This window comes from Lepidochelys kempii, chromosome 9, assembly GCF_965140285.1.
Source record: "Lepidochelys kempii isolate rLepKem1 chromosome 9, rLepKem1.hap1, whole genome shotgun sequence".
NCBI lineage: Eukaryota > Metazoa > Chordata > Testudines > Cheloniidae > Lepidochelys > Lepidochelys kempii.
Genome location: NC_136388.1, coordinates 67,211,650 through 67,239,193, shown reverse-complemented (window position 1 = coordinate 67,239,193; position 27,544 = coordinate 67,211,650). Strand labels below are relative to the sequence as shown.

The 27,544-nt window shown below is 40.7% G+C and overlaps 1 protein-coding gene across 8 annotated transcripts in view; it reads left to right on the top strand.

Annotated features, from left to right (window-relative positions):
- The window catches only part of DIAPH2 (diaphanous related formin 2), an 807,504-nt gene that overhangs the window by 106,664 nt on the left and 673,296 nt on the right, over nt 1–27,544 (top strand). The window lies entirely within an intron of this gene.

The window sequence follows — 27,544 nt, the reverse complement described above, 5'->3', positions numbered from 1 at the left end:
CCTAGTGAGGCTGATAACCCGCTGAGTCCCTGAAGCTGTAACATTTGTCCTGGCTGTTCATAATCTTTTTATACCGTCACTAAACATCCCTGAAGGAAGGGGGGTATGTGACCAGTGCACACTTTCTAAGATGTACAGTAATGGAGCTCCTTTAGTGCTGATGGTGGAATGTCCTGAAGTGAAAGGAGGTGAGGGGCCATTTGCTTCATCCCATATGCACTTCAATATCACAGCCATTCTTTCACAACAAAACTTAATTAGCCCTGGCTCAACACAGCTTTTACTTACCATATTTGGAAAAAAAAAATCTCACGTGAAATATGCTGTACATCCACAACAGCTTGTTTTCAAAGCATCATAAATTGATCAAGTAATCAAAGTTTGCCTGAAAGCTCAAACGTGTCTTCCTAGTGCAGGAGTATTCCCTCACATATTTAAGCTTTATGCCGACAGCAATTTTCGTATTCGTTCTACTAGTCAAAACAAATAAACTACAATGCTCATATTTCAAAGTGTGGCAAGTGGTGTTTGTCGGTTTATTTATTTGTTTATTTATTTTAAGCTTTTCAGATATGTTGTATAAAAGTCTTGAGTGGTATTTTAGGTAATGAATCATTTTGTAATCTTCAATGAAAAAACAAAGTGTAGACTGGAAATTTTTTTTTTATGGTACTTTCCTGGCAGACCAAATCTATCTTTTCTTAACTTTTTTGTTTAACTGTAAATCCCTGTTTTAGAGCCTGTAGTTTTGGAATAAGATTATATAGGTATGTGTGATACAGTGTACAAGTCTTTAAACACTTGGGTAGGAGCAACCTAAAAAGAGTTAGACCAAAATATCTTCAGTTTCCTGTGCCAGCTGCTACTGAGTTTGTGGGCCAAGAACGCAAGGGATAAGAATCTTTGAAGTAAACTGGAGCTCACAGGCAACCAGGCATAATGACTATATTTTAGGTTTGGTGCAGCCAGGGGCTACAGGAGTTGGGGAGGCTGCACCATACACAAAAGAAACAGACTGCAGATCAGAGTTAGAAGGAAAAAGTCTGTGTGCGGTTTCTGGTCTCTTTCTGTACAATAGAAATCTGTTTTGGCAATATTTCCCCATACCCTCCTCCCCATGAGTGCTGACCAGGTGTTGGGTGAAGAAGAGCCCACTGTGTCCTCTGTGCACCTCTGTAAACAGATTTATAATCTTCTTCTTCTTCGAGTTGTTGCTCATGTGTATTCCACAATAGGTGTGCACTGGTGCTGGAAGTTTTTCCCCTAATAGTACCTGTAGGGGGGAGCGCCCCCCGCGACCTCCGGAGTGGCGCCTGCCTGGCGCGATATAAGGGGAGCTGTGCGCTTCCCCCACCCTCAGTTCCTTCTTGCCGCCAGTGAAGGTGCGTCAGAATTGCTCTGCTCTAGCTTTGCTGTAGCTCGTCCCCAGAACTGTTAGTTCATTCACCATTAGTACGTCTAGTTAGTTAGCTGTTTAGTTAGTTTAGTCAGTGAGCCCAGGCTGGGGCATGCCCCCCGCCCCAGGGTTTAAGTCGTGCGGCTCTTGTAGGCATTTTATGCCAAGAAGTGACCTGTATGCAGACTGTTTGCACTGCTTGGGAGAAACCCATATCAGTGAAAGGTGCAAGATTTGCAAGTCGTTTAAGCCTCGGACCAAAAGAGAAAGGAACATTAGACTTTGGGCCATCCTGGTGAAGTCAGCACTGACGCCGACTACTACATGCTGCTCCGAATCGGTACCGGGCACCGCAACGTCAGTACGTGGCAACCCTCTGGTGTCATCAACCAGTCGGCACCGCTCCCCACCCACAGGGCATGCCAAGAGGGCCAGGAAGCCTCCTTCTTTGCAGCGGCACCGAGGGAGGTCTGGGACAGAGGCTAGGCCCGTGTCGGGCAGTCCTTGATCCCCACCGGGCCGCAGGCCTCCGATTCAGGTTGAGCGGAGTAGTCTGGCCCTTTCGGAGCAGGCCTCTCTGGATGTCCAGATGCCGTCCACATCTGAAGCCCTCCAGGTGGCCCAGAACATTATGTCCATGCCGGTGCCTGTAGCGCTGCCAGTGTTGGCCCCGCACTCCAGAGGCAAGCTGCCGTTGGGATCTCCGCAGTCGCCTTCGGCCTGGTACCGGTCTCTGTCAAGGGAACGTTCGTGATGCCGATCAATGCCCAGCGACTGCTCAGAGCAGAGTCCAGGTGGATCGCCCTCGACGCCAACCAGAGTGTCTGGCTGGGTTCCGTCTAGCCGGGATTCGCGGCACCGCTCGTCCTCAAGGAATGAATATTGGTGGGACTGTGGCGGGCTTCGCCATTGGTGCTCATCTCTGAGAGAGTACTGCAATCCATCATGGCACGGTCGTCTATGCCGTTCCCTCTCAGACTCCCACTCCAAGTCTCCGCCAAGACATAGCAGCTCTGGGCGTCGATTGCCAGCGTTTCGCTATCGCGGGTCCACCCGCTGAGGCCATTCTGGAACAGCTGTTACTACCGGTTCTACATGCTGAGATTGTGGTCCCGTGGCTGTTGTAGATCCCGGCACCGCCTCTCCTCCCAGTCCAGAGACAGCAGCAGATCTTACGCCAGCCTGGTCTCCATTCATAGCCATCCTTTGTTGGGCCAGGCCAGCCAATCCGAACAGCTGGCCCTGCCGGTGCCACAGCAGGTGCAGTGGCACCAAGTTTTGTGGCTGACCCAGTGGGCACCATGGCCTCTGTTGCAGCCCCTGGTGGGAGCTAGCTCAGTGGCCTGAGCTTCGGAGGCACAGTCGGCCTCCCTCTCCAGACTCCCAAGAAAGGAGGTGGTGGGACGTGTGTCCTCAGCACCATGCCCAGAGTCTGACCAGGTGGTGGACACTCCAGTGCTGGCCGACACCCAGAGCACCGCACCGGCCTCTTTGCCCTGCCTGGAGGAGGTGACTTGTGGTCCTACCCCCCTCTGTCCCACAGGCAGACTTCAGGGCCTACCAAGAACTTTTAAAGAGGGTGGCAGCAAGCCCCCACCTCCAGGCAGACGAGATGGAGGAGCCCTCAGAATCCTTGTTTAATGTGTTGTCCCCATCGGCACCGGGTAGGGTGGCCTTGCCTCTCCATTAAGGGGTTGCTAAGATATCATATGTCCCATGGCAAACACTGGCCTCGTTGGCCCCCATCTCTAAAAAGGCAGAACGCAAGTACTATGTACCCGCTAAGGGGCATGAGTACTTGTATACCCACCCGGCGCACAACTCCCTGGTGGTCGAGTCGGTCAACCACAGGGAATGGCAGGGTCAGCCAGCCCCGACCCCAAAGAACAAAAACTCGTGGAGACTGGACTCTTTCGGAAGGGAAGTTTATTGATCTTCAAGCTTCCAGTTGCGAGTGGCAAACCATCAGGCTCTCCTGGACCGGTACAAATTCAATCTGTGGGGCTACCTACCCAAGTTTGAGGACTCCCTCCAGGAATGCGATAGGAAGGAGTTCAAAGTGCTAGTGGAGGAAGGGGCAGCGGCCACTTGGGCGTCCCTGCAGGCAGCCTCAGATGTTGCGGACACGGCCGCACGATCAATGGCCTCCGGTGTTCATGAGACGGGCGTCATGGCTCCTGCTCTCTGGACTGTCCAGCGAGTCACAGTCTTCCATGCAGGATCTCCCATTTGATGGGAAAGCTCTGTTTGCAGAGGAAACAGATACAAGTTTGCATGGCATGAAAGACTCCCGCACGACCATCCAGACTCTGGGCCTCTATGTCTCGGCTCTGGCAAAACCTAAGTTCAAGCCGCAGCAGACTCCCACCCAGGCCGCCCTCCCGAAGTATGAGGCCACTGATAAGAAGCAGTGGGCCTATAAGAGATGTTTTCAGAGGCAGTCTTGGCCTGCCCCGCAGCCTGGGTCCTCCAAGGGCAAGCAAGTGGGGAAAAGGCGTTTTTGATGTGACGCTCGGGGGCACTCCACCAGTCCTCATCAGGGATCCACCCCCAATAAAGCTTCCTTTCTCCAACCGGTTGTGTGCTTTCCTCCTGGAATGGTTGTGGCTAACCTCGGACCGATGAGTCCTCAACACCATCTTCTGGGGTTACACCCTCCAGTTTATTTTCTCCCCGTCCCCCTTGGTGGACCCCTCGCACGAAGGAGTGGCTTGTAGGTCTAGGAGCAATAGAGGCGGTGCAGAGCACGCAGCACCCCTTATACCGCGCCAGGCACGCGCCACTCCAGGGGTCGTGGGGAGCGATCCCCCCTAGGGGTACTGCTAGGGGAAAAACTTCCTGCACCAGTGCAGGTGGCGAGCACGCACACCTATTGTGGAATAGACGTGAGCAACACATCTTGAGGAACACCAGTTACGGAAAAGTTAACTGTCTCTTCTGGTACTGTGAAAAGTGCCTCTACAATATGCTTCACTTCCTATGATCAGGTACAGTATAATATATAGGCTGAAAAAATATGAATAAGATGTAAACTGTATACACATGTTCCTATGTTACTTGAATCAGTACCTTTAAAAGCCATTTTAAATAAGGGGCTTTCAGTAAGTTCTCACCTGAAAAAACCTTTGATTTACTTCCTTTAACTGCGTTAGAGGTCAGAACCAAGATCTAAAAGTGTCATGGCGACATTCATTTTTGAAATGTCACTGAAGAGCCAAAAGATTTTTCGTGGGTTTTTTTGATAGCGTAAAACTTTTTTGTCATACTATTGCTCCTTCTGCTTGACTTTTTTTCTGCCTTTGGTCTGTAAATCTTGTCCCTGGGGGTTTAAAATTCCCTGTTCTTCTAGTTAAGTTCTACCAGAGGTGATGGTGGTGGTAGCATATTCTACATAACTCTGAAAACATATAACTTTCCGAGTTCCAGGAAAAAGTGTGCATCAAGTTGCAAACTGCAAAGTCTTGCAATAAAGTCAGATAAACTGTGGAGATCAGGAGGAGATGAAATCCTACTGGAAATAACAGGAAAACCTTTATTGATTGAGTTGAACTCATTGAATTCAGCAGTGATGGACATATCTGTAGTGATTACATCTAGTTCATGAAATGAGGCTAACCAAGCAGACTTCTTGAAGTCAATAAGTAATTCTTATATTAAAACTGGGTTTTCTTCAGGGGCTTCTCCTTATAGCATATATTTGGGCAGATCAGTGCCAGCACTCATGCCAGTAATCATAGGCACAAGAACATAAATCACCCAGCATCTCTTGCAGGGCGCATGTTGAAGGGCCTGGGAGAGCAGGATAAATCTTTATTCTTGTATAATTCTGCTGATGTCTCTCTGTGTGTTGCAGTTTGGGGAGGAGGTTGAGAGTGGGATAAATGTTCATAGTATGGACTTTCAGTGACGGTGGGCAACTAAGAAATGTGACAGGTGACTTCACATAATGTTTTTGTTAAATACACAGAGTCACCTGAGCATGAGACAGTGCTGAGCAGCCACCTTCTCAAATGATTTAAAAAAAAAAAAAAAGATTTTTGTTTGGCATAAAGTATGATTTCCCTTTCCCAGCCTTACATTGGTGGTGTCTGTAGGTTGATACTCAGCCTTGTTGTCAGTAAATAAATAATTTGGCATAAGGGTGGAGCTGTACTCTGTTGTTGAAAATATGTGGTTAATCCCCATCTGATGTTTGAGTTATGTCACAATTTAAGGGCTATATCATACCTTGAAGGTGTGTCCCAGTTAAGGTTAGCGTGGAGGCACACAAACTCGAGGAAGCATTGTGTCTCAGAAGGGTCCATTCCCCTAAGGAGGCCAGGATGTACAGCAGACCGCTGCTTTTGAACCACCCTTGAAGAAGATGAAGTATTCATTTCCTTCTGCAACTGGGTGCCTTGCCATAATTTCTCTGTTACTATTGAAAAGCTAGTGCTGATGGTAGCATTAGCCTTGGAATAGTTGAATTTTGATTTCAAGGCTGAATTTATCACATTGCCTTCAAGGAGTTCCTTGCCCAACTCCTGTGTTGGAGGGCACTGTCTTGCCATAATATTTTAATTCTGGGAGGCTGATTTACCTATTCAGTTCTGCTACTGAGGAAGTAAAATCAAACAAAAAGAAATGAAAAACAAAACTTTTGTATTAGATTGGACATTTTGAGTCTGAAAGTAGCTTTCTTTGAACGTAATAAAAGATGTTCCATGAAAACTGGTCAGCAAAACTCGGAGAAATTCAGAGGCATGTCTGTGTACAGTTCGTGCTCTACTTGTACATTCCCACTTCATACTCTTTCTTTTTCACTTTTAATTTTCTCTGTAGTGTGTGTTCAAAGGATAATTAATGAAATGTTGAAGCTCATCCTCTAATCCCGGAGTCCGCGCGGAAGTGGGGGGTTCGGGAAGGGACAGAACAATTGCCTGGATGAAGAGGCAAATACTTACCTAAAGGTTTTGCTATAGGGATTATTTAGGAGAATTTTAGCACCATTTCTCATTACTTGAGTGAAGTCAATGTCGGTCTCAACAGGTATCTCTTGAGTTGTATTGTTAAATTGGAATGCGTTCTCTGCCATTGGAATGCATTCTCTGTCATGATAGAATTTGTCTTATGGTGAAATACACCCCTCCTGCATACACCTGGGCTCTAGCAGCCCATTCTGTTTCACATGCCTTACATGGCTGCTAGGATAACTGCAACCTATGTCCCAGCTCCCGCTTGCTACCCAGATTTCTTCTTCTAGTGGAATTGAGCATGGAGGAGGTCCATTCTCAGACCTGCTCTACATCTGGTTTTTGTACTAGTATAACTGTTTTGGGTGGGAATACAATTTTTTTGGTAAACTGAAATCGTTAAAAGCAGTACTACCCCTAGTCTGAATGCAGTTACACCAGCATAAGCCTTCTTACATAAGTATAACTGCATCCACACTAGGGGGTTGCAGTGTTTTAACTATATTGGGTATAATTCAATCAGTACAACTTATTTGTGTAGACATGGCCATATAGTTTACTGATTACAGTGTCCTCTACTCTTTATGGCAGTCAGAAGTAGAAAAGGTCACTTCTGCAAGGTTGCGTATATACTAGACATACTGGGGAGATTCAGAGAATTATGCTAATGTAGTGATTTAAAAACATTAGTTCAGTGAAGGGTGGGTGGCAATAACTCATATTCAGCACTTTTATTGGCAGAGTTTAGAATTTATGGATTTTGTGGGAAATAACTCTAGCAGAATTGGTTTTCAAATGGTTAATTATCCTCTGTCTGCTTATTAACTCATAGAATAATGAGGAAGCAGTAATACCATTGTAACTAATTTGGGCAGGGACTTCTTTTCTGTTGGCTTTCGTGTGAAGCTGCTGAAGGCAAACTTCTGGGTGCCAAAACATATAATTTCAAGTATACTTTTTAACATGTTAGTGTAGATGACTGCATTAATGGGGAAGTAAACAATTTACTGACTCCACTACATGCACAAAAGGATGAACAAGAACCTAAGTTAATTCACAATGTTTTGTTTATGGAAGTATCAGTTATTCATGATATAAGCCTTTATTAAGCTATCTGTGAATTTCATGCATATATAGTAGCCTAGCATTTCCAAACAGCTCATATAAAAATATTGTTTCCCAAGTTTGCGTATCTTTTGCATACAGCCTACTTCAATACTTGTCCTGGAGCTCCGTTCATAATTTCTTTCATTGAGGAAATAATTAATAATTTTATCCAAATAAGTAGATGATAGTTGACTAGCACTTGAGAAAATAGGTTAACGACATCTAGTTTATTGTATGCTAAATATTCTCTGTAAATGTGACATCCTTGCGATGACAAAAAACCCAAAACATTTAATAAGATGAAAACTTAAAATATAAAAGTTGTGATTTTGTTGTGCATTTAGTAATTTTCTCTTCCTTGTCGTCATTTTATACTAATAAAATGGAAATAGTGTTGGAAATAAATATAATTTGCTTGGTTGCTCATGTGTTATGAAATGACCGTCAAATAAACATGCAGCATTTTTATATTTAAGGCCATTACGTACCACGTTGCATAACCTGATCATAAGGAAATGAAATTGACTCTTACAAAAAGCCCAGTGATGACAAACTGAATATCGTGGTGAAGCTGGTATATTGTACAAGTTTGATATAATTTGACACACTAATAATGGAACAAAAATATAAAGAAATGTATTCATTTAGAATACCTTCTGGCCATTTTTAAATGTATGACTGTGATTTGTGTCTGTGGAGAAAGTATTGTATTAAGGATAGACCTAAAACATTACCACAGGAGATGTACTAAAATATATTTTTATTTAGCTGCTTTGGGTGAAGTGTAGCTATTAAAGTTAGCCTTGACTGATAATTCACAGCAAGTTCAGAAGACAATTCTTGACACTTTGTACCTTCTAATCTTTGCTAGTTGTTGATAGAATCAGTATATAATCATACTGCTATCAATACTCATTCTCATCACTATGACTTGGAGATCCATAACTTCTGCCAAGCTCATGTACAGGTGAAAATCTGTCATTTACATCATTGGCTGCCTGACTCCAACAAAGGAGGAATAACTTGTAGAAGAAAGTAACCTTGAATAATATTGATATAGGTTAACTAGGCTGTAGGACAGAATTTGGGCCTTGTTTGTTCCTGTGCAACCTCCTAGATCTAAGGCCACACCTATAAGAGACTATTTTACTGTAGCATTTGTGCCAGCATACAGCTAATGACATTGCTGTAGCATGTGCACATTTGGCTTTTTTTTTTTCTCCTGGTGCATCATGTCTTCTCAGTGAGAGGCTTTATTAGCAAAAGACAACTGGCACTGTGGGTAGGCATTCCAATATCTCCTGTGCTATCTTGTGTGCTGCTTTGTCGGTCATTTTTGCAGGCGTTGTGGAATACCAGCATTCCTCTCATGGAATTGTGGGAGCTTGGAGTCAGATTTTCACTATTCCCTTTGTTCCATCCCATAATCTGCTTTTCCTCGCACTGCTTTTCAATCTCTCCACTATCTTGCTGTCAGGAGCAGGGATGCCTAACAGATCAGTGGAGTTCTTGTCTGTTTCAGTGACAGGGCACCTGATAATTCTGTTTGCAGAACTTCAGCTACCACAATGGCCAGTTTGAATTGGAGCAAAACTCCTCTAGGTGGTCTCATTTCTGTGGAAAATGACAAAAATTCTCCTCAGTCAGTGGTGAATTAGCCACTGAGCTAGTGGCCTCGGCCAATGCCCTGACCCACTCTATCTGCCTGCCACTCCTGCTGTGGAGCAGGTTTGAGGTGCAGGTGCTTGACTTGCTGTCCCTACCCTGAGTGGAGCACTGGGCAGGCAAAGTAGGGCAAGCCCCCGCGCCTTGACTACATTTCCCTGGCAGGAGCGCAGGTGGGAGGGGACTGTAGGTGGAAGAGGTGGTGGGGGGGGGCACTTGCTCTGGAGCTCCCACAAAACCCAAATCCACCTCTGTCCTCAGAATGTCTATATTAATTTCTGTGTATTTAATTTGTAATGCCATTTCTTTGGCCAGATAGGTACCTTCTAACTTGGATTTGGGAGCAAGAAATTCAAAGATAGGACAGCTGTGTGACTTTGGGCAAGTTATTTAACCTCTGTGTCTGTTCCCCAGAAAAATGGGAATAATACGCTACATCACAAGAACTTTGTGAGCATTAGATAATGGTTCTGAAGCAGTTGGAAGCTATGAAACCCTATACAACTTGTTGTTACTATTAGTGAAGATAATGGAGTGTAAGTGACATAGTAGGTGTTAAAATGTCGGGAGGTGCTGAGATGCTATGAAGAGGATTCTGATGTGAGTGTCTGCTCAGGTAAAATCTCAGCAGTGGATTCCAAAATTGGGAACCACATTAAACTGACAAAAAAGTAAAAGCACCAATAACTTTTTCAGATGTTTGATTTAGTCACCCCTGAGCCACCACTCATTCTCTGAAACACTTTTTTTTTTTTTTACAAAAAATTCCCTTTATGGACTTTTCACAAGATCTTTCCTAATGGAGGGAAAGAACATTCTATAAAGAAAACGTGTTCGTTTTCTAATCACATTGTATCTATTGCTTAATTGATCACAGTTCAACAATACGGAGGTAATTGTGAAGGCACAAACACTGCATTTGACGTCCCTGTTACAATCCAGCAAGCAAGGACAGACAGATTAGGAAGCAGACACCTTATTACAGCTTGTATAAATGCTCTAGTAATTAGTTGGAGTGGTGAAACAAATGGAGGAGAAAGTAATGATAATTAACAGTAATTTTTTCTTAAAACAAAAAGTAACAATACGCTGTTTATACAGGAAAAGTGTCAAATGCATATGTCATGGATAGTTCAAAAAGCATACAAAGACAGAAACACACCAAGTCTGAAGCCTCCTTTCCATTTAGGATTGGTTTCCTAGGGGAGTTATTCGCCTCTCCCCCCCACGCAAAAAAAGTGTTCTGTTAAAAATGTGTATTCTTTTTAGTCAATTTTATTTATATCCTTGGGTTCTAAAATTTGTATTTGTTGGTTGCAATAGGTTTGGCAAATAAGTTAAATAAAGAAACAAAATATACCTGAGACCTGTTGGACTGATGTTTATTTTCACTTAACTTTTCATGAGAACTCTGAACACGCAGAACTCCTTGGTTTTAGGGTTAGTAAGAAAATTGTATTCCCATGGAATATTTAAAAATAGAAGTTGACTTAAATTTCTAGTTTGCTTAATTGTTTTGTTTGTCTCAACTGCACATTTCCTATATTGGTTTAAGCTTTATCCATTAAATAAGATAATGAAAATATCAAGGTTACAAAGGCATTGCAAACCTACTTGGATTTTGCATTTAAAGTAGCCGTTGTGCAATGTCTATTTGGCTGTCACATTTGTCCCCAGAGGTTTCATTTGTCAAGTGCTTTGGCTTCTATTGAAATGAATTATGCTATCTTAATGAAAAAAAAGTAGTATTAAATTTGCCATATTCTCATAACAGCTCAATACTCACAAAGGTCACCATAAGAATTGTTCCACATTTTAACTTCGTTTAGAATACCAACAACAAATCAGAAGTGGAAGAAGGCAAACCAGCGTGGGGAGGAATAAGCGGATATCTGAAGCAAAGACGGCCTGTTTAAAAAAGCAGAACAGATTTAAATTTTGTTTGGTTTACTGTAGCGTGGTTCAGGTGCTCAGATGCTAATGTGAATTTGGAGTATCTAGAGCTGGTAGATACTGTGTTGATGACTTAATTGGTTGTTACTGATGTTTTTAGTCAGTTTTAGTGAACATGTTTAAAGTTTAGTGTAAACATTTGGCTTTTTCTCAATAGCTGTACGCTGTTAATTTCAAATACATTTAAGAGCAAGAAAATATTAAAAAATTGGAAAAGGGGGAAAAAAAAGAAACCCCAAAAGATTTACATCATTTTTATCCTTAGGGGACAGAGAACACACATTGGGAGAAAACTACATTTATCTTTAAAACAAAACATACAAAAATACAGAAACTGCCTCCAACATTCATGGTGAATAATTCGTGTACTCTTAGCTATGTATTTTTACTTAACTATGATTTTTTTAATCTGTGAAACATTTTGCAATAATTCTTATGAAAAACTATAAAAATGTGTAGTTTTTGCCAGAACATATTGAAAAGTAGTTCCATGACCTCAAATCAGTACTAAAATAGAAAGAAGCCTTGTAATTTTAGTCAGATACAATTGATAGTTGCAGTGCACAGACAGGCTTTTTTTTTTAAATGCTAATATAAATGGAGGCAAAATATAGAAGAGGTTCTTTTAAAGCTGGTATTGTTGCCACTGAACAGTTACCTTCTATGTGGGGGAGGGGGTGGAGAGGAATAAAGAAGAGCAAGTGGAGTCATATTCTTAGCAAGTAGTAGAGGACATCCCTGCTGCATGCCACCCATCCATTTTAAAGCATGCGGCTGGTAAAGAACCTTCTATACCACTTTCTAGCCAGCTGGTTGCGTGAGTATTACAGGGATACTACACCATCATCTGTATGTGTATTCCCCAATAAAACTTCTCCAAACTTCATGGGTGCTGTTAAACTGATCCACTATAGTGGATTTCAGGGAAAATCTTAAACATTATTCTCATCTTTGCTCGCACTGTTTAATCATTGGTGGACGTGTTTCTCCTTTAGTTGAATGTCCTGACATTGACCATTTGATAGGTTACTACTTCAACAGTTCTATTATTTTTTCTGTACATCCTTCTTGAGAGAGACTCACTTTCCATATGAAAGGACATAAAGGACCTTCTCTTTCAATTACATAATCAGAGGATTTGGAAAGCAACTGTAACTGTGATGCTTTTAAAAACTGCTTCAGAGTGTAAGATCCAGTTCAGTTGTGGAAACATCAGCCTGCTGTTAAGTTAGTTTTGCTTGGACTTGGGAAGGATGTCACAATGTGTACTTAGTGGAGTGAGGACAAGCAATGGGACACAATCATTCCGGAAGCCTGCTAAACAACCAGTGGGGCCCCTGGACGATCGAGATATGAAAGGAGCACTTAAAGACGATAAAGTCATCGCAGAAAAACTAAATGAATTCTTTGCTTCAGTCTTCATGGCTGAGGATGTTAGACCTGAGCTGTCTTTTGTAGGTAACAAATCTGCGGAATTGTCACAGATTGAAGTGTCACTAGAGGAGGTTTTGGAATTAATTGAGAAACTTAACAGTAACAAGTCAGCGGGACCAGATGGCATTCACCCAAGAGTTCTGAAAGAACTCCTGTGTGAAATTGCGGAACTATTAACTATGGTTTGTATCCTGTCCTTTAAATCAGCTACTGTACCCAATGACTGGAAGATAGCCAATGTAACATGAATATTTAAGAAGGGCTCTAGAGGTGATCCTGGCAATTAGACTGGTAAGTCTAACGTCAGCATCGGGCAAATTAGTTGAAACGTTAGTAAAGAATACAATGATCAGACACACAAAAGAACATAAATTGTTGCGCAAAAGTCAGCATAGTTTCTGTAACGGGAGATCATGTCTTACTAATCTATTAGTGTTCTATGAAGGGGTCAACAAACATATGGACAAGGGGGATCCAGTGGACATAGTGTAAGCCTTTGACAAGGTCTCTCACCAAAGGTTCTTATGTAAATTAAGTTGTCATGGGGTAAGAGGGATGATCCTTTCATGGATTGAGAACTGGTTAAAAGACAGGGAACAAAGGGTAGGAATATATGGTAAATTTTCAGAATGGAGTGGGGTAACTAGTGGTGTTCCCAAGGGTCAGTCCTAAGACCAATCCTATTCAACTTATCTCATAAATGATCTAGAGAAAGGGGTAAAGAGTGAGATGGCAAAGTTTGCAGATGATACTAAACTGCTCAAGATAGTCAAGACCAAAGCAGACTGTGCCGAACTTCAAAAAGATCTCACAAAACGAAGTGATTGGCCACAAAATGGCAAATGAAATTTAATGTGGATAAATGTAAAGTAATGCACATTGGAAAAAATTACTCCAACTATACATACAATATGATGGGGGCTAACTGAGGTACAACTAATCAGGAGAAAGATGTTGGAGTCATCGTGGATAGTTCTCTGAAGTCGTCCACACAGTGTGCAGCGGCAGTCAAAAAAGCAAACGGGATGTTAGGAATCATTAAAAAAAGGGATAAAGAATAAGGAAAATGTATTTACCTGTTCCCATAATATAAGAACTAGGGGCCACCAAATGAAATTAATGGGCAGCAGGTTTAAAACCAATAAAAGAAAGTTCTTCACTCAGCGCACAGTCAACCTGTGGAACTCCTTGCCTGAGGAGGTTGTGAAGGCAAGGACTATAACAGGGTTTAAAAGAGAACTGTATAAATTCATGGAGGTTAAGTCCATTAATAGCTATTAGCCAGGATGGGTAAGGAATGCCTCTATCAGAGGGTGGAGATGGATGGGCAGGAGAGAGATCACTTGATCATTACCTGTTAGGTTCACTCCCTCTGGGACACCTGGCATTGGCCAGTGTTGGCAGACAGGATACTAGGCTGAATGAATCTTTGGTCTGACCAATTATGGTCATTCTTATGTTCTGTATAAGCAGTTTTCAAATATAGTAGTCTGGTTATATGTTATGCAGCTCAGTCTAAATAGCCAGGCTTTTTAAAAAATTGGTACAATGCTTAAGGCCCAGATTGTTGGCTGGAGATTGATGTAGCTCCCTCCTTTTTTCCTGTACTTGGTCACACAAAAATTTCAGTTATAAGGATCCCAATTTCATTTTATTTTGAGCACACAGGGAAGCACCCATTTCTTAGAGCAAGAATTATACCCTCTACCCTAGCTCATTCATGTCTATTGTCTGAAGTGGATGAGAGAGAATATGATCTACTGGGAGAAAACTAATGAATCCGGACAAGTTATTTGCAGCAGTGTCATCTCAGTGCAGGTGGGTGTATGGTCAGTGCTTTTCAGAAGAATTGATGGCAATAAATCACTAACACTCAGAGTTACATGCATGTGGCAGAAATAGACCTAAATCCACTTAGAAATATTTCTAAAATTGTAATTGTCTTGGTTTCTTTTGAAAGCTGCTGCTGAAATTGTATTACACCTTTGGGGGTGACTTACCACTGTAGTATTATTTTCCCTATACTTCATTGTATTCTAGTTGTCGCACATGGAACAGTTTCTGTACTCACTCTTTCATGGTGGTGGTTTGATATTTAATTCCCCAAGGAGATGCAAAGGATAAATTTCCTAAAGCGTATGTGCATGTAGATTTCCACATGCTAGGTATGGTTTGTGTTTTCTTGCATTTTCTTTTACAGTCAGCATTGCCTCTTCTGAATATTTTGATTTTCCTTTATATATTTTAAATAGGTCTGTCAAGTGATAAAAAAAAAAATGTAATTGCGATTAGTCGTGCTGTTAAACAATAGAATACCATTCATTTTAAATTTTTTTGGATGTTTACTACATTTTCAAACATATTAATTTCAATTACAATACAGAATACAAAGTGTACAATGCTCAATTTTTTGTTACACATATTTGCACTGTAAAATTGATAAACCAAAGAAATAGTATTTTTCAGTTCACCTCATACAAGTACTGTAGTGCAATCTTTTATAATGAAACTTGAATTTACAAATGTAGAATTATGTACAAAAAAACCCTGCATTCAAAAATTAAAACAATGTAAAACTTTAGAGCCTACGAGTCCACTCAGTTCTTTTACTTGATCAGCAAATCACTCAGACAAACAAGGTTGCTTTCAATTTGCAGGAGATAATGCTGCCTGCTTCTTGTTCACAATGTCACCTTAAAGTGAGAACAGGCATTCTCATGGAACTGTTGTAGCTGGCGTTACAAGATATTTACCTGCCAGATGTGCTGAAGATTCTTATGTCCCTTTATGCTTCAACCACCATTCCAGAGGACATGCTTCCATGCTGATGATGGGTTCTCTTGATAATGATCCAAAGGAGTGTGGACTGATGTATGTTCATTTTCATCATCTGAGTCAGATGCCACCAGCAGAAGGTTGATTTTCTTTTTTTGGTTGTTTGGGTTCTGTAGTTTCCGCATCAGAGTGTTGGTCTTTTAAGACTTCTAAAAGTATGCGCCACACCTTGTACCTCTTGGATTTTGGAAGGCACTTCAGATTCTTAAACCTTGGGTGGAGTGCTGTAATCTCACATCATTACCATCTTTGCATTTTATCAAATCTGCTGTGAAAGCGTTCTTAAAATGAACATGTGCTGGGTCATCATCCGAGACTGCTGTAACACGAAATATATGCAGAATGCGGGTAAAACGGAGCAATTCCCCCCCCCCCCCGAAGAGTACAGTCAAAAATTTAATTGACGCATTATTTTTTTACTAAGCGTCATCAGCATGGAAGCATGTCCTCTGCTGATGCATGGAAGGGGCCTATGAATGTTCAGCATATCTGGTATGTAAATACCTGGCAACGCCGGGTACATAAGTGCCATGCGAATGCCTGTTCTCGCATTCAGGTAACGTAAATAAGAAGCAGGCAGCAGTATTTCCCAAAAACATAGTTGTTTGTCTTAGCAATTGGCAGAATAAGAAGTAGGACTGAATGGACTTGTAGGCTTCGAAGTGTTACATGTTTTTTTTTTTGAGTGCAGTTATGTAACCAAAAAAAATCTGCTTTTGTAAATTACACTCATGATAGAGATTGCACTACAGTACTTATGAGGTGAATTGAAAAATACTATTTCTTCTGTTTATCATTTTTACAGTGCATATATAAAAAATTGTATAAAGTGAGCACTGTGAACTTTGTATTCTGTGTTGTAATTGAAATCAATACTGAAAATGTAGAAAAACATCCGAAAACGTTAATACATTTCAATTGGTGTTCTATTGTTATAAATGCGATTTAATTGTGATTAATTTTTTGAGTTAGTCATGGGCGTTAACTGCGATTAATTGAGAGCATGAATTTTAAAGTGTAAAATAATTATTGTAAGGATGTAATAAACCTTGTGTTCATATTCAGTTTTCTTATATACATGGTATCAGTACTGGTTACGATGGCTGTCCAGAGGACAACCATTCTGTTTTGTGGTGACTTCTGAGATTATAAAATTAGTTTTTCAATCAAGATTTGAATGAAAATATTTTTTGATCTTGTAAAAACAGATTTGTATTGGCTTGTCCGTTTTTGGATTGAAACCTGAGCTTTCTGATTTAGAAAGAAATAAAGGGTGTGGGGGAGGATTGATGCTCAAACCTGAGGGGTGAGGTCTGGCCTGAGATGTAGGAGGAAGCATGTTCCAGTCCCTGCTCCGCCTGATTAAGAGTGATGTGGGATGAAAAACTAGTTCACACAAGCTCCCTTCCTCATGAAAACTTTTTTGAAAGTGGACAGCATATATCAATCAGCTCTACTTTACTCCATATGCAAACAAACACCAGGGAGAGACAAATGTGATGTGACTTGAAATTAACTACAAATGATTTTACTGTCTTTCAAAATATTTTCAATTTCAGAAAATCAAACTCTATTCTGAAACAAAAAATACTTGACCTTGTAACGTTTATACATGGTTTGAGCTTGAGTAGTACTATATAACATCCATGCATTCTCTTCTCCCCTCAATGCCACCTCATGTTAAAGGAAAGAGTTTGTTACTCTGATTGTAGATGATGACTTTCAAATTCCTTATCGTGAAACTTTCATCTTTTACATGATCTATAAACATTAATTCCTTAATGCCCCTTTAAATAAACTTAAATATCAGAAGCTACCTCTTTATGTTCCCATATTACTATTTATCAATATTGATTCGTTGCACCTTTATGAATCAGATTGTCTTGCTCTTGTTGTGAGTTGTCATATTACGTATTGGACCATTTGTGTAGTGTCAGAGAAATAACAAATTATAAACTGAAAATATGTGGTGTAATACTAATAATTTGAAAGTAATGCTTATCTAAAAGACTATTTCAGGCCTCTAACTTTAGGGGTGGGCGGTGTGGTTTTGATGTATGTTGAGGCTCAGTAGTGTTCACGTTAGACATCAGTAGAGGAGACATTTGGGAGTGCAATAACTTAATATCAGAAGTAAGAGAGCTTTGATTAAAAAACGCAACTTCAAGAAAGGACGAGTATAAAAATGTGTAATTCAAATAATCTTTCAAATAAATGTGTAGAAAAGTGTTTGCTCTTTAAAAGAAGAAACATCTTAGTGTATGCTTTTTTTAAAATAGAAACCTTTTGCATTTTCTGATTTTTATGTTTTAAGTGCTGTACCATTAGCACAATTTAGAACAGAGAGACATCTGTTTGTTCTTTGTAACGCTGACAAATATTAAATTAGAGACTGCATTAGAATTAATTCACTGTACAGAAATGTACATCCACTCCCCAGAAGTAACTGGGTATGATGAACTACCAGTTTATTACTGATGCACAATAGATAAATAGACACAGATCTGCAGTTTGAAGTTTCTTACCTATAACATGATAGTGATTGCATTACTATAGCACGTAGTGTATTTCAACATAAGCTGAAGTCCCCATCCCTGCCCTTCAGCGGAGAGTAGTTTCAAAAAGTTTATTCAGTCCTTTGCATCTTGAATGAGACTCATAGCAAGTGTGTCAATTGAGATGCTGGTTTCTTGAGAGTAAATACATAAAGTATATTGATAAAAAATGTTTAAAGTGTGGTGTGTTTTAAAAGTTGTTCAGCAGATTGTTCAGAAAATACTGCGAGTTAGTCATGAAAGATTTATTGTATATGTAGTCCTGCAAACTGTTAAACTGTAGCACCACTCTGTTTAGCATAAGTGTAGTAGGAAAGAGCAATTAGTACTACATTACTTTCAAAGTGTGGCTAATTTGCTCTTTACACCAAACTACCAAAAATATTTAGCAGCTGAATGTCATAACGGTCTAAAGAATGATATGGAGTTTAAATTATGTCCTGCAGACTGAACTTTGAGTTTATGAATTGAGTTGGCCATTAGATACAGCATTTACCATGACCAATCTAGAATGACAAATTTAATACTGTAAACTTTCAATGACCTTGACTGTATTATGAATCTACTGTGAATTGGCAATTACAGTTCTAACTTAATGCAAATCGAATACTGTGTGTAAGTATGGCGACAAACTAGTTTTAACTGTCCTATATTATTCCTGAATGTGCTAACAATGACAGTATTTTTTTCTGCAGTAGGAAAGGATATGAATATTCGTGTGCTTCCCTAGTGTGTGATGAAACTGCTGTAAATCTTTTCCAGTACTGTATAGTTTCAAAAACCTTTTATCTATGCACAAAGTTGTCAGTGCGTGAAAATAGGTGCATGCATGTTTTAATTCAAGCACAGAGGTGTGCAAACTCCCATAGAAGACTTGTTTTTTGGAAGCATGGCCATCATGTCCCTGCAGCCTGTCGCTTCCTGCAGCTCCCATTGGCCGGGAATGGTGAACTTCGGCCACTGGGAGCTGCAGGTGGCTGTGCCTGCTGACGGTCAATGTCAGCAAAATGTCTCATGGCCCACGATCAGATGGGCCGCATGTGGCCCGCGGGCTGCAGGTTGTTCCCCATTGCTCTACTTACTCTCAACCACCAGCCTAGAGCCACTTTTGGTTGAGATCTAAGTACCACCTTACTGCCAACCACCTCATCCCCTGTTGCCTTTGGGGGTTCACTTGCATTCTTCACCTGCAACTGGATCAAGATCACTATGGACAGTTGGATTCTGGAGATTATCCATCAGCAATATTCTGTAGAGTTTCCCTCCTTTCCACCTCACAAACTCCCTTCAGGAACTCCCTCCCCAGCACTCTCTCAAGGAAATTCTTTAACAGGAAACCGAATCCCTCTTATACCAAGGGGCAATAGATTGCGTCCCACCTCATCACCAAGGGAGAGGATTCTATTCCCTATATTTCCGATTTCCCCCAAAAGGCAGAGGGTGGAGACCCATCCCGGACCTTCTACAATTCAGCATCTTAATTGGAAAACTTAAGTTTGTGGCTCTTGACAAGAAAGATACATATTTTCACGTGGATGCATTATTCACCCATCACAAAGGAAGTTCCTGCTTTTTATGGTAGGCAAGGAACTCTTACAGTTTTAAATTCTCCCCTTTGGGCTGGTTACAGCACCCAATATTTATGAAGATTTTTTTTCTGTGGTAGCAGCCCAGATGAGACATGAGAGCTATTCGGTATTCCCCTACTTGGATGATTGGCTCCTGGTAGGCTGATCTCATCAGCAGGTCAAGTCGGTAACAAGGGTTCTTGTGCAACTTTTAATGGCCCTAGGCGTTGGTATGAATGGAGCAAAGTCTGTTTTTGTTACCTACAAGATCAATAAACTTTTTAGAGGCAAGATTGGAGGAATGCTCTCATAGAAATAGAGTCCACTTAGAAAGGTTTCATGCACTGAGCACCCTGGTTTCCCACACCATTCGCAGACAGTGAACCATGATGCATAAGTTACGTCACGTAGCTGCATTCACCTACGTGACTCCTTTTGCGGGACTCTACTAACGGTGCCTGCAGACTAGCTCCACTCAACCTTTTGACCAAGCAAGGACTACATCAACTCCAGGGTGGTCATTCCTGCCAGAGTTGTCACCTCTCAAACTTAGTGGTCGAACACCGTTCCCTTCAGCCCTCCAACCCTCATGGCCACCATTGTGACACCTTCTGGGATGAGATGATCATCTGGACAGTCATACTGCCCAGGGTTTTTGGACCCCATCAGACACCAGACTACATATAAATTAATTGGAACTGAGGATGGTCCACCTTGTGTGCGAAGTCTTCCTTCTGCTTATACGCTTGCTCCATATTCAGATAATGTTTCACAATACCACCACTATCTAAACAAACAGGGAGGAGTGAGAGTTTGTCCCCTGTCCCAGGAAACCGTGAGACTTTGGAACTGGTGTGTCAAGAACCGCATCATGATACCTTTCCAGTATTCAGAATTCCCTGGCAGATAAATTAAGCAGAAGCTTCTTGATAGACTACAAGTGGCAGATTAACGACACAGTCCTGAATGAGATATTTACAGATGGGGTACTCCACTGTAGGGACCCCTTGATGTCCCAAATGAACAGAAAGCTCCCTTATATAGATCCAGGGGAGCCATGGGTTGCAACTCCCAAGGTGGTTGATCTGCTGATGTCTCGGACCAATGGCCTCTGTTAGGTCTTTCCTCCTTTTCTCCTACTGCTACTGGTCATAGAAAAGATACATTGTGACAGAACCAACATCATTCTCCTAGCTCCCCACTGGGCCAGACAGTTGAGGTTCACAGAACTTCTAACAATGTTTGCCCACCCACAGGAATCACCCATTCTCAGATATCTTAACCCGGTTAACTTCATTTTATGGCCTGGCTTTTGAGTGGGCATCTAATAGAATGGTCACAGAATCATAGAACTGGAAGGGGACAGGACCTCGAGAGGACATCTAGTCCAGTCCCCTCCACTCACGGCAGGACGAAGTATTTTCTACACCATCCCTGACAGGTGTTTGTCCAACCTGCTCTTAAAAATTCCCAATGATGGAGATTCCACAACCTCCCTAGGCAATTTATTCCAGTGCTTAACCACTCTGACAGGAAGTTTTTCCTAAAGTCTAACCTAAACGGCCCTTGCTGCAATTTAAGTCCATTGCTTCTTATCCTATCCTCAGAGGTTAAGAAAAATAATTTTTCTCCCTCCTCCTTGTAACAACCCTTTAAGTGCTTGAAAACTGTTATGTCCCCTCTGTCTTCTGTTCTCCAGACTAAACAAACCCAATTTTTTTTCAATCTTCCCTCATAGGTCCTGTTTTCTAGACCTTTAATCATTTTTGTAGCTCTTCTCTGGACTTTCTCCAGTTTCCTGAAATGTGGCACCCAGAACTCGACACAATAATCCAGTTGAGGCCTAATCAGTGCGGAGTAGAGCAGAAGAGTGACTTCTCATGTCTTGCTTACAATACTCCTGCTAATACATCCCAGAATGATGTTTGCTTTTTTTGCAAGAGCATTACACTGTTTACTCATATTTAGCTTGAGATCCACTATGATCTCCCAGATCCCTTTCCGCAGTACTCCTTCCTAGGCAGTCATTTCTCAGTTTGTATGTGTGCAACTGATTGTTCCTTCCTACGTGGAGTTCTTTGCATTTGTCCTTATTGAATTTCATCCTATTTACTTCAGACCATTTCTCCAGTTGGTTCAGATCCTTTTGAATTTTAATCCTATCCTCCAAAGCACTTGCAACCCATCCTAACTTGGTATCATCCCTATTTCGGCCCTGGTTCAAGTGATCCTTACCAGAGTAGAAGAGAGTCTAGTAGCCCCTCCTATTGAGTTAAATGGAGACTTTTTAGCCAGGGCACAACTGTACCAACATTATTCAGATACTGTAATAATTCCGTTGGTTTTAGACTCTCTTCTATTGGGGTCTCTCTTTGTTCACTATGAATACACCTTGCAGAGTTACGTGTCTTCCTCCCACCGGTGGAAGGACACTTAATCTTTACTCACCCAGCTACAGTGCAATTCATGAAAGGCCTTATCAGGACCTTCCCCTCAGTGGGACCTTAACCTTGTTGTTTCCAAGCTCATTAATCGCCTTTTGAATGCATGGGGATTTGTACCGCGGCTCACCTGTTCACAAAGGTGGCATTCTTAGTAGCTATCACCTCAGCCAGGAGAGTCAGCAAGCTCGGGGCCATCATGGCACACTCTTATGTATTGTTTCACAAAGAAAAGGCTTCTCTTTGACCTTACCCCATGTTTTTCTCCTAATTTTTGTGTTCGGCGTATATTACAAAATACACTTACCTGTATATTTCTCAAAACTCCACACTTACTTTGAAGTCGAGAGAGATCACTTTATCGATGTCCAGCATCCCCTAGTGTTCCACCTGCAAAGAACCAAACCTGTTAGGAAATTCAGAGGCTCTTCATTGCCATAGCAGTGAGGTCACATGGGCAAGCCATATCATCCCAGAGGATTTCTAAGTGGTCTTAGGATATATCACAGAAAGCTACAAGTTAGCAAATATTCCTACTCCTGGAGGTGTTACAGCAGCCTTCATGGCATCCCTGTCAGACGTTCCACTCTAAAACATCTGCAGAGTGGCCATCTGGAGTTAGATCTACATGTTCGTGACACACTATGCCCTAGTTGATGCCTCAACTGCTGTTGCAAGAGTGGGACTGGTAGTATTTTTGCTACCAGCTTCTTTGCACCTGTCTGCAGTCTGAACGCTGCTTGCCAATCACCCATGGAATACACATAGGGACCATCTCTCAAAGAAGAAATCAAGGTTACTTACTGTAACTGGAAGTTTTTTGTGGTGTGTGGTCCCTATCTGTATTCCACTGTCTGTTCTCCATCCCCTCTGCTTCAGGTCCAGTTGGATTTACAGGAAGAGGCGGTGCTGTAGAGGAATCCACCTGCACTGCCTCTTACACCTTTGTTTGCAAGCACGGAGAGAACTACTGCACATGTGGGCCAACAGACAGTGCTTTGTTTTGACGAATTTTCAGAGTTGGGAGCATGGCACTCATGCATACCCGCGTGTGGAATACAGGTTGGGACCACACATTTTGAAGAACCTCCAGTTAAGTATCTTCCACTTCCTTTTATAGGTTATGATTTAATTAGAACTGTTCTAGTCTTTTTTTTTCTTTTTTTAAAGTAGGCTTTCCTTCTGCTCTCTTCAGAGCAGAGGGGATTTGATTTAATCCTGGACTTCTACATAAAAGTGCGTTCTTGTTGGTTGTTATAACCTTAATACATACTCTTCACAACTCACAGTTAGATGTAGGTTTCATTTTTAGAAGGTAGACACTATCGATTTTTAAAGTGATTTATTTTGAAAACTTTTCATATTAAATTTACAGGTATATCAGAAAATTAATGATTGTTCGGTTATTTCATTTACCAAAGGTAATTGAAGCAGGTATTTATGAAGTCATTGGGAAGTGAACTATCTCCAATTCAACGCGTTAATCATTATTTGGAGGATTTTCTTGCCATGCTGTATTAGGAGGAGAGCATCACCAGATAAACATTTAAATAGTTTTATTTAACTAAAAGAACAATGTTATGTATTCTGGATTTTTTTCTTCAACAGCAAACATATAACATTTTAATAAAACGAGCATATGAATTTTTGAATTTAGTTAAACAGACAAGTTTTTTAAAATCAGGTTTGTTTTTGTTAAAATAGTTTTAAACTAAGATAGTTAAATGAATTAAAAAAAAAAACCCAAAAAACAAACCCAAATTAAATAAACTATGCCAGCCAGGTCAACATGAGAAACTTAAAATATTGGCTTCTGCAGCTAATTCAGTTGTCTTCACCTTCATTTTCCTGTTTGTTCATAATCTGGAAAAGAAAAACAAGCTTTCCTGCCTTTTCAGGTTTCAAACGATTTCTCAATTTGGAATGAATTAATCCAAAGGAAGAAAATATTCTTTCTACACCGGCAGAAGAAGCTACTGCTGTTAAAAATGAGATGATCACTTCAACAGTGTCTGAATCCAAGTGCTTAACTGACTTCCACCAGTTCACTGGTGTGACTTTCTTTAAAACATGAGCAAACATATATTTCTTGAATGATTCACCCTTAGGTCTGAAGTTTATTATAGTTGGCATTAGGGAGGGATGATTGCTGGATGTCCATGTTATAGCCAACTCCTCTTCTTCAGCTTTAAGGTACTTTGACCTTGGTACCGAGTATTGAGAATAGTTTCAAGAAAATGAACTGGAGATAGTGCTTGTCCCATTTGCTATTTTAATGCTTGTAATTTAACTCTGTCATTGCATATTTCTCTTCTTAAAATCACCCAGTTCCTTCCAAATTTCAACAGCCTCAGCAATAGAACAGCTATTTCCCTGCATTTTGTTCAAGGCTACAGAAAGAGGCTTCAGGGTGCTTAGCATATGTTCAGCATTTCTCTTAAGCCCAATGTTGAGAACTTTAACTTTCATGATTTTGTTCAGAAACTGTCATCAGATTAGGCCAGTTCTTGAGATAGTGCTCAAAACAGTCCACTATTCCTAAATTCCATTGCACATCTTGTGGGAGAGTTAGCTTGGTTCCTCCCACTTTTTTCAGAGTAGCTGCTGCAAAGTGGTTGTTATGGAAGTATTTTGCAATTTCAACAACATTAGTCTTTATGTCTGGAACACTGAAGTCTTTGGCTGCGAGGTGCATTTGAATTTTTTTTTCCACAGTTCGTTATAGCTTTTACTGCTACTTCTTGTAGGTATTCTGCAGTGTGCACATTTCCTGATGTATCAATTGTTTCTGTATGGAAGACATTCCCTTCTTCTGTTGTCACACAAGCACATACAACAGTATCATTGTGGACATTGCTTCACCCATCAAGACTCAGGTTAACAATTTCACCCTCTTGACCTTTTGCTCACTGCTCAATTTCTCTTTCATACATTTAATCCAGCAATTTGCCTGCAACATCTGCTCTTTTGGGTGGACTGTATCCTGGTCTCAGTGACTGAACCATGCTAATGAAGTGTGGGTTCTCAATCATACGGAAAGGAGAGTTTGTTGCATAAACAAACGGGGCAATTTTTTTCATCAATTACCTCTTTTTGTAATCTTCTGTTTCTTATCACAAATTTATCTATGGTTGTTTCTGGATGATTGTCAAGGTTCCTTCCCCACTCTGAACTCTAGGGTACAGATGTGGGGACCTGCATGAAAGACCCCCTAAGCTTATTTTTAACAGCTTAGGTTAAAATTTCACCAAGGTACAAACTGTTTTACCTTTTTGTCCTTGGACCTTATGCTGCCACCACCAAAGTGTCTAACAAAAATAATGGGAAGTGCCCACTTGGAAGTGTCTGCACCCCCAAATATCCTCCCAAGCACTACACCCCCTTTCCTGGGGAAGGCTTGATAAAAATCCTCACCAATTTGCATAGGTGAACACAGACCCAAACCCTTGGATCTTAAGAACAATGAAAAAGTAATCAGGTTCTTAAAAGAAGAATTTTAATTAAAAGAAAAAGTAAAAGAAAAACCTCTGTAAAATCAGGAAGGGAAATACCTTACAGAGTAGTCAGATTCAAAACAATAGAGAATCCCTGTAGGCAAAACCTTAAGTTACAAAAAGACACAAAAACAGGAATATCCATTCCATTCAGCACAACTTACTTTATCAGCCATTTAAACAAAACAGAATCTAACACATATCTAACTAGATTGCTTACTAACTCTTTACAGGAGTTCTGACCTTCATTCCTGCTCTGGTCCTGGCAAAAACATCACACAGACAGAGAGGACCCTTTTGTCTTCTCTACCTTCCCCCCAACCTCCCCCCCGCCCCTCCAACTTTGAAAGTATCTTGTCTCCTCATTGGTCATTTTGGTCAGGTGCCAGCGAGGTTATCTTAGCTTCTTAACCCTTTACAGGTGAAAGGGTTTTTCCTCTGGCCAGGAGGAATTTAAAGGTGTTTACCCTTCCCTTTATAACAATGATGGAGATTTTTTCTTTTTGCCACAGGTGATATACTGTGGCTATGTGACATACATTATGTGACTGAAACACTATCATTGACAGATAACTTTGAAACTATAGAAAATGATGGTGATCTTGAAGGTGGATAGTCTTCAGAATCCTGCATGTTGAGGATGGATTCTCCTAAACAAAATAAGTCAATGCAGCTATTTAATTATTATTACAATACTACTCATTCAGTATTACTCATTGCATTCACTGACACTCAGTACTACTTTAAGGGTAAAATTGTAAAAGGAAGATCTGCCTATTTAAGCTATTTGTTTTTTTTATCACAACTGCATCTAAAATGATAGTACCCGTAGAGTAACAGCTATACTTTTTTGCTCAAACATGAGAATTCAAGAATAGTCCAGAAGGAAGACAGGCAGTCCTCAATAAAGAAGTATGAAATATAAAAGTTTACCAACTTGAAGATCTTGCATGTTCAGACATGTTCCTTTCTTCATCTTCAACGCAGCTTCCTTCTGAGAAGGAACACTTTTCATGATGTTGTTTCGTTCAGGCAACTAGGGCTTGCATTTCTTTGTTGCACTGTTTTGCATTTTGCACGCATGCCTGTCTTACCCACAGGTAGAGGAACGTCATTAAAGTATTCCCAAACTGGGTCTCTCTTATGGCCTGCTGCCATTATAAGTTTTCCCTTCCAGTGAGAGAATGGTATTGTCGATCTCAAATCAATGAAGGCTACACTCAGAAAGACCTCAAGACTTCTGGAATATGCTGCTCAAACAGTTTCACTTTTGTTTCTCCTGCCTGTCCCTCCCTTTTCACATTTATCTCCAGATTTCTTCTCCTGGTCCAGATCTATTCCGCTCCCAACAATCTTCTATTCATTGAACTTTTTGAAACTTTGCCCTTTTAGAGAGAGGTAAGGGATTAACTCTGTGTACACACATTTGCAGAGGGACAATAGGGTTGAGGTCTATTATTTCTCACCTCTGTATATTATTTATTTTATTTTAAAACCATTTTTGCTGTTAACAAGCATGTTTATCTCTGGAGACACAAATTGACAGTTTGAGAATGGCAAAACTAAGCCCCTCTGATGGTATCTTCTAGACAGAGCCCCATTGGGTAGATAGAAAGATTAACCTAAATAATCTATACAGAAGCTCCCGGAACCCTGTAAAATTGGGTCCCTAATCCATGAACTATTAGAACTCATTTACAAAACTTTCCTTGAACGTTACATGACTCTGTTGTCTCATACCATAGAATTAGAATTTATAATCCCTATTCCACGATGAGATAAAATGTACCTTAATTAAAACTATCTTTAAATTGCTTTTTCCTCAAACAGCATTTTATAAAAAAAAAAATCTGATTTAAATAAGTTTTTTAAAATTTTTTTTAAACTCATTGATTTTTATTCACTCTGCTTTAGAGGGATCATAATTGCTTTAAAAAAAAAACCAAAAAACCCCCAAACCCCTTATGTTTGAGGTACATAAGCCCACATGAGTAAGACATTTTTAACAGCTTGTTCAGTACAACAGAAAATTTAATTGGCAGGTAATGCTACAGTGTTTAATCTACCAGTATCGGGGTGGTCATGTTAGTAATTTTCACTCCATGCATCTGAAGACGTGGGGTTTTTACCCACGAAAGCTTATG